The sequence below is a fragment of the Zingiber officinale genome, chromosome 7A (genome assembly GCF_018446385.1).
Source record: "Zingiber officinale cultivar Zhangliang chromosome 7A, Zo_v1.1, whole genome shotgun sequence".
NCBI lineage: Eukaryota > Viridiplantae > Streptophyta > Magnoliopsida > Zingiberales > Zingiberaceae > Zingiber > Zingiber officinale.
In genome coordinates, this window is record NC_055998.1 from 8,504,567 (window position 1) to 8,513,288 (window position 8,722).

The following is an 8,722-nucleotide window of genomic DNA, read 5'->3' on the forward strand; positions in this document are numbered from 1 at the left end:
ACCAGTTCAAGTAGACCTACCTCTTCGCAGGTCTGATAGGGTACGTCGTCAGCCTGAGAGATATTTATTTCTCTTGTCTGACCATGATGATGTTGTGCTCATTGAGGATGAGCCTATCTCCTATCAGGAAGTTGTGATGAGACCAGATTCCAAGAAATTGCTAGAGGCCATGAGATCTAAGATGGAATCCATGTACACTAACCAAGTATGGACTTTGATTGATCCACCTGAAGGGGTCAAACCCATTGGGTGTAAGTGGGTCTTTAAGAGAAAGACTGACATGGATGGACTTATTTATAAGGGTCACTTGGTAGCTAAAGGTTTCAAGCAAATTCATGGTATTGACTATGATGAAACCTTTTCTTCAGTAGTGATGTTTAAATCCATTCGGATCATGCTTACTATTGCGGCGTACCACGATTATGAGATCTGGCAGATGGATATCAAAACCGCGTTTCTGAATGGAAACCTGCTCGGGGATGTGTACATAACACAACCTGAGGGTTTTATAGATCCACAACATACTGGTAGAGTATGCAAGCTGCATAGGTCCATTTATAGACTAAAGCAAGCTTCTCGGAGCTGGAATCTTCGATTCGATGATGCAATCAAACAGTTTGGTTTCATCAAGAATGAAGATGAACCTTGTGTCTACAAGAAGGCTGTTGGGAGCACAGTTGTCTTCCTTATATTGTATGTGGATGACACACTACTCATTGAGAAAGACATCCCTTTGCTGCAGTTTGTCAAGACTTGGTTAGGGACTTGTTTCTCAATGAATGACTTAGGTAAAGCATCCCGCATTCTAGGCATACAGATCTATAGAGATAGATCTACAAGATTGCTTGGCCTAAGTCAGAGTACATACATTGACAAGATATTACTTCGGTTTACCATGCAGAACTCCAAGAAGGGATTTCTGCCGATGTCACATGGTGTGAGTCTTTCGAAGACTCAAGGTCCCTCTTCTAGAGAGGAGAGAGACCGCATGGATCAGATCTCTTATGCTTCAGCCATAGGATCTATCATGTACGCCATGCTATATACTCGTTCTGATGTCTCGTATGCTTTGAGCATGACGAGCAGATACTAGCCAGATCCAGGTGAAAGTTACTGGATAGCGATCAAGAATATTCTTAAGTACTTGAGAAGAACTAAAGAATATTTCTTGATATATAGAGGCGATGACGAGCTAGTTGTAAAGGGTTACAGTGATGCTAACTTCCAAACTGACCAGGATGATTATCGATCGCAGTCTGGGTTCGTGTTTTGCATAAATAGTGGTGTTGTGAGCTGGAAGAGTTCGAAGCAGGACACAGTCGCTGATTCTACAACAGAGGCCGAGTATATTGCTGCATCAGAAGCAGCAAAGGAGGCAGTTTGGATCCGCAAGTTCATTACTAAACTTGGGGTGGTTCCTAGCATAGCTGATCCCATAGAGCTCTATTGTGACAACAATGGAGCAATAGCGCAGGCTAAGGAACCTCGCTCACACCAACGGACCAAACACATACTACGGCGCTTCCATCTCATTCGAGAGATCATCGATAGAGGAGATGTGATGGTTTGTAAAGTATCCACTGAGGCTAACATCATAGATCCCTTGACCAAGGCTTTGGCACGGAGAAAGCATGATGGTCACACTAGGTCATTAGGCCTTAGAGCCTATACTGATTAGCACTAGTGCTAGTGGGAAATTGTTAGTTAGAGCCCTAGAGCCAATCATTTGATGATTGTTGTATGAACTCGTTGTATCATATTCTTATGTATATAAAGGCATTTGTTTATGGTTATTATGCTTACTTGTATTGGTGTCAAATAACTAAGTATAATAGCGTCTGATCCTGTCAGGAAGCTGAGAAGACGGACCTGCCGATATGACGTGTCTGGAAGGTTGACCGCATCCTCATAACCCGACTGATGAGCCGTCTCTCGTGTTGACCAAGTCATCCGATGTCTTCTGGTCAACAACACCTGCAACCAGTGATCGGGTTGCCCCGATCCCTGGTACCTAGATGCTCGAGGTGAGTCCCGCGCACAGATAAGCATCCACATAATAATAGGACAATAAAATAAGTACAAAATGAATACGACGACGTACCCTGGCCCCGAGGGACGCCCTCGGATGGATGGGTGAGCTGATCAAGTCGTCGCTCGACTCTGGATAGCAGATAAATGTCCATCAGGTGGGTAGCTGGCTCTGGTGGCTCGGAGCCGGACGCGCTATGGATCCGCAGGACAACGCCCTGTAGGACTACAGCCTCGGCTCGCAAGCCGGAATACAATAACGGCACGAAGGCCGAACACACTCTCGGCTCGTAGGTCGGGACACGGCACGCAGGCCGGATAACATTAATAACAAACATAATAATGATGCAGATAACGTAACATAACAGCTCGGTGGCCGAAACTACATCGGCTCGCCAGCCGAACGCCCTCTCGACTCTAAAGCCGGCGTAGACAAATGGTATGAGTGGCGTCAACCGCTGGAGGGGGATGCCCACTGCCAAAGGTAGTGACAATGGCTGCAAGAGGTGGAGGCGATGCCCACTAGGGGCAGCATCACTTGCTGGAGGAGGCGTCAACGACCCCTGGGGGTTATGGTACGTGCTGGCGGCGAAGCCCGCTGGTCGCAGTGCGTAGGGGCAACTACAATGCATGGAGGCGGCGGCAACCAACGACTGCTGCGACGATGCATGTTGGAGGAAACTTCGGGGGCGTCAAGAGGGTCGGAGGCAGCATGTCGGCTGGAGGCATCTGTCGGGAGGAGAAGGAGAGGGGAGGGCAAGGAAGAAACGGCCGCGGCTGTGCCTCCCTTGCATCGTGGTGGCGGTGAAGAAGCAAAGACATGAAGCAGTCGCTCGGTAGCGGCGTCGAGATGAGGAGAAGAGAAGAGGAGCGTCGGCGATGAGGGAGAGGGAGGGAAGTTGGCCGGCGTCGGCGTCCTGCGCAAGGGGGCTGGCGACGCCCCTAAAAACTCGAACCCCCCTGTTTCCCAACACGATGAACAGTGCCTTTTAATACAACAAACCCTTAAAAAGCCAAAAGACCAAATTGCCCTTCCTATTCCTCCTTATTCCCTCTCTGCCCCCAGCACTATCCGCATCAGCATCCTTGAGTAGAAGGTTCTTACCTATATCAATCGATTGGTTGAATCGATATTGAGATGATATAGGGAACACTACTCTTAATCATTCCTAGTTAAGTATTAACATTCAGGGACAATGTTAATGCGACGAGACTAGCATATAGGTCAACTCGATGACTTGATCTCACAAGTCATGGATATGGAGATATCAAGTTGACACATGGGTATACATTGGAGAATGTATACTGAATAACCCGCCATGAGAAAATATCATGGATCGTTATATGAGTGTCATATACTTTCTCATGTGGCTATTAGTATGACTATTAGTCCTTGGACCTGAAGTCATGATGGTTTCCTACATAAAGAGTTACATACTTTGGATTCGTCAAACGTCACCCGTAACTGGGTGGACTATAAAGGCGATTACTGGGTATGTAACAAATTATGCGGAGAGATGTAAGTGATGTAGATGGGATCTATCCCTCCTATATGACGGGAGTGACATCATTATTCTTGATAGAGTGAGATCATTAAATGCATGGCCATGCCCAAATGAGTCAATATGAGATGTTGAGCTCATTTGATTGAGTGAGTCTACTTTGGATTCAAGATTTAGATTGATTAGAGGATGACATGGTCTATGTCTCATATTGATCAATCTAGATGTCAAAGATAGAAGGACACTTATCATATATTGTGAGAGGTCACAATTAGTACAAGTTGATGTTGGATCTCAACATTCTTGTAATTTGGGTAGTAATGATGTGTTGCTAGATACCGCTCATTACTTATGCTTCTAAATGGGTTTAGGAGTATTGCCAACGTTACAAGAACCTATAGGGTCACACATAAAGGGCAATTAGATGGAGATTAGGTTCATATGATGAACCAAGAGGATTAGGTTCATGTGATGAACCAAATTGGATTAAGAGTAATCCAAAGTAAACTAATTGAGTTTGACTCAATTTGGTTCATGTGTTAAATGAGTTTAATTTGGACTTAGACTCATTGAGCCAATTTAATTCAATGAATAGAGATTCATTAAATTAAAATTGACTTGAACCAATGGTTAGATTTGATCAACCATGGGAGAGAAGTGGTCAAGTTTGACTTGACTTGAGAGGAAGATGAAAGGTCAAGTTTGACTTGACCATTGCTACCTCATTTGTGAGTTGACATTAAGTGGATTAATGATGATGTGTCACATCATCAAGGCTAGCACATATATGTGCCACCTCATGAGGGAGATCAAGAGTTGTGACTCTTGAAATCCCATGGAGGTTTATAAGCCTCAAAAAGGTGGTCGGCCACTTAATTCACAAGTGTGAGTTTCATTTGGTTTTGGTAACCTCCTTCTTCTTCCTCTCTACCTTTCTTCTCTCCCTCTCCTCCACCATTGTTGATCCTCTAAGGTTGCTAGCACATCTTTAGAGGTTCTCTCCATTGATTTGTTCGAGTGGATACACATAGAGGGTTGTACACTTGACAACCTTGAGATCCGGCGAACCTTGGACGAGCGGGATTTGCGAAGGGCATCGCATCAAGGGTAAACTCTTTTCTTTGTAAATCTATTGTAGATCTAGGTTCGAGAAACTCATACACATAGAAAATTTTTGTTTTATAACTTCGAACGGATCCGGTGGCATGGGATTCGGGGTTTCCGCAACGCAAAAAGTGATTTTTACGACCCAAAAAACCCAACATGTGATACAATTCATAGCATGAGAGAACTTGTGATTGGATCACAACTTATGAATATCTCTACATGTGCAATTATGAATATATTGGAATATTCCCTAATCGATGAATTGATGAGTTCGGACATCATCGATTCTAATAGACTAGCACGGGTTATATTCTTTGGTTCAGCCAAGCAGCTATTTTCTCACAGGCTCAAGACATTGGGATGTCGAGAGTTAAACATGGATGTTAGTTATGATAACTAATTCATTGGAGTGATCTGCTGTAAAACTTCATATGGTTCTCTACAAATATAGATATGTCAATGAAGCTCTTACTGCAGCTCGAGTGCAAGCTTCCTTCGACTTGAGGTATACAAGTCACATTGGTCATGCAGGCTTATACTTTGACATCTTAAGTAAGCATTTCATTGAAGTCTAGACCTGGGATGATTGGGTATAAGTCGAAGTGTTTGAAGGTGTTTGGATAGCCCATAGAGGATTCACCACTTCTTGCGAGGAGATGTATATCCTATAGTCACTCGTTAAGATTATTACTTAAAGTCTTTGGCTAAAACATCACATGTTAAGACTATGAGACTATTAGACACATGTCAGAATAATTTGAATCCGTACAATGAAGAAGTATTACATAGGCTAGATGTGACGTAGTCAGCCTAGTGGGGACTGATACGTAGACCATGTCCTGAACTAAGTGGGTATAAAACGAGTAAAAGGAACATGGAACGACTTACTGTAGTTGCTGAAGGGTTTAGAAGTGGTTCTGAGATCAACCTATGATTTTTTGGTTAATTGGGGATCATGATATGCTACTAGGTGTCACTCATGATCATTCCATAATTAATGGTTAATTATGGACGACCAACATAACCGGAACCTATAAGGTCACACGCACTACGAGTTTATCTAAGAGACATAATACGAGTTTGAGAATTAGATTCTAAGATCGAGAGAGATTAAGTCTGGTTGGACTAGACGAAGGGTAAATATGGAATCAGAATGGTGCAACCGAAGCGCAGATGAGTCACTTCTTTTGAAGTTGAATTGGACACTCTTTAAGAAAATGTGTCAGAGTCACTTTATGGTCTATCCTTTCTTAAGAATCCTTTGGAAAGCGTGTAAATACTTTGGGATGCATGTATAAATACAACAGTGACACTAAAAAGGGGGTCTCCATTTACAGGCGAAAGTTAGAGCTGTCAAACGGGCCAACCCATGGCGGGCGGGTCGGCCCGTGACGGGCCAACCATTTGGCTGGGCGGGGGCGGGGCGGGGGCGGGGCGGGGTAACCCGTCAACTTGGCGGGTTGGGAAATCTCCAACCCAATCCAATCTAAGGCGGGTTGCGGGTTTGGCGGACCAACCCGCGGGCCTATCAATTTTTTAAAAATAAAATTAAAAAATATATATTTTCAACATTTTACTTCGAAAATGTTTCATCAATCAAATGTATCCATAAACATGTATTTTACATATAAATAAATACAAACGAGTAGTTATGTGGGATAAAAAGTATTATTTTTATTTCAAAATTATAACAAAGAAAGATAATAAATTGACAAAAAACTTAGCTTACATGTGTTTCTCAACCCGCGGGCCAACCCAAGTCCATCGCGGGCCGACCCGCGTGGGTCGCGAGCCTAGGCGGGTTGGCCCATGGCGGGCTTGGGTTGATAAAATTCAAACTCAACCCGCTTAAATTATTTGGCGGGGTGGGCCAACCCGACGGGCCCAACTCAAATTGACGGCTCTAGCGAAGGTATGTGATGCTCTATAATCTTACACCCCCTTTGCTACAGTTTGCTTCCACTATTTTTCCTCACCACTCAATCACTGACTTGGGTATCGAAGGGCTAATGCTAAGGACCCCTTTCCTGGTTCGGTACTAATACTCCTTGTGTTGCAGGACAGCGTAGAGTCTTCATTTGGTCAACAACAGAGCCACGTTCCCAACTCGCCACCTTCACCACTTTCAGACAGGATCATATTTAGTGTCGTCTATGAGAACTTCACATGCATCCGAGACGTGAAGATGGAAGATGCTAGATGACTCACCACCGTGACCTTGACTCAAGAAGAGTTGGAGATGTTAATAAATGCCCGAGCTGCTAGCATGGTGCAGTAACAACAGCAAGCAGCAGCTAAGTGCCGAACACTGAACGACCTGGCCATATTTGCTACTGGCCAACGCGCTGAACATGAGACCTGAGTGGAGGGTCCATCCAGGCGACAGTCGAACTACTTTCATCCTGGCATTTACCCTCAAGTGCTCGTTCTCTTGACCAGCCTATTGCTCGTGCCACATTCGTTGATCCCATATCATAGGGCGTTGTTCCGAACACCTTTAGAAGAGCATGGTCGAGCGGAAAAGACGCAGGGATCTTCTTCCAAAAATGCACCCATTAGAGATGCTTGGAAAGCAAAGCACCCGGGCCTACCAATTCTCCTAAGCGGGCAAACAGGCAATTTTCCTAAAAAATTCTTGATGACCAGCTGCCATCTCACTTTTGACCTTTGACGATCAGAGAATATAAAAGATTGACTTATCCCGAGGATCATTTATTCAAGTTTGATAATACAGTCACACTCCACCAGTACACTGATGGAGTCAAATATCGCATGTTTCTCACTACCTTGTCCGGTCCGACGTAAAGATGGTTCAAGCGATTACCCATCGGATCCATCTGTTGCTACAAGGACTTTCGAACGGCATTCCTTCAACACTTTGCTAGTAATCGTCAATATCAGAAAACGACGGTGAATTTGTTCTCACTCAAGTAGGGGCTCGAGGAAGCACTAAGGGACTACATCAAGAGATTTAATCAAGCGACCATGGATGTTTCCTCGGGCACCTAGGAAATTTTGGTAAACGTCTTTTCACAAAGACTTACAGATAATGACTTTTCTAATCCCTCATCAGAAAGCCTCCAAGGGATTTCGACCACTTGCTCGAGCGGATTACAAAATAGATCAATGTTAAAGAAGCCCAACTAGCTCGGAGGAAAGAAGTAATACCTGAGCCCGCCATTATTCCCGAGCGTTGATTAGCTAACAACAACCTACCTCCAAACGGACCCCCGATCGGGCCCCTCCTTGCAACACCATAAGCCGAGACCACAAGCAGTTTAGCATGTGGAAGCAGATCAGAGCACCGAGACCAAACATTGGACTCTAAAATATTACACTTATCATCACTCGACGACTCACAATACGAAGGACTGCTACCATTTCAGCCAAGGACCTCGCCGACCAACCCCTCAAGAATTTCGCCTGCCATCTCCTTCTCCCAGTCGCCAAGGTTATTGCTGATCGGGAAGGCTTCCAGGTCAGAACAATACACATGCAAAGCAGCACCAGTAGTCACCCCAGCCGAGAGATAACCAAAGGCCAACTTAAGAGTCTACCGAGCGGCTACCACGCCCATCGGCTCGGGAGGAATAAAATTACGGCAATGCCACCCGGGTGACATCAGCATGATAGCAGACGACTCCACCGACGGCGACTCCAAACGGACGTGTAAATTACATGCATAGCGGTTAGAGATCCATATGGTTGGGTGCAATAAGGAGAAGGCGCAGGGACCAGAAATTAGTTTTGATGTTCGAGATTTAGAGGGAATGGAAATCCCTCATGACGATGTCTTAATTATTAGGACAATCATTGCTAATTATAACATTCATCGTATCTTTATTGACATAAGCAGCTTGATCACCATCATATTCAAGAAGGTATTTGATCAGCTTCAGATAGAAAAAAGTGAACTTCAGCCTATGACGACTCCATTATATGACTTTACTGACAACGAAGTGCTATCGATCGATCAAATTCGGCTAGCTATATCTCTTGGAGAGGAGCCTCTCATGAGGATCCGTCGGACGAATTTCATCGTGGTGGACGCACCCTCGGCCTACAACGTAATACTCAGTCGGTCG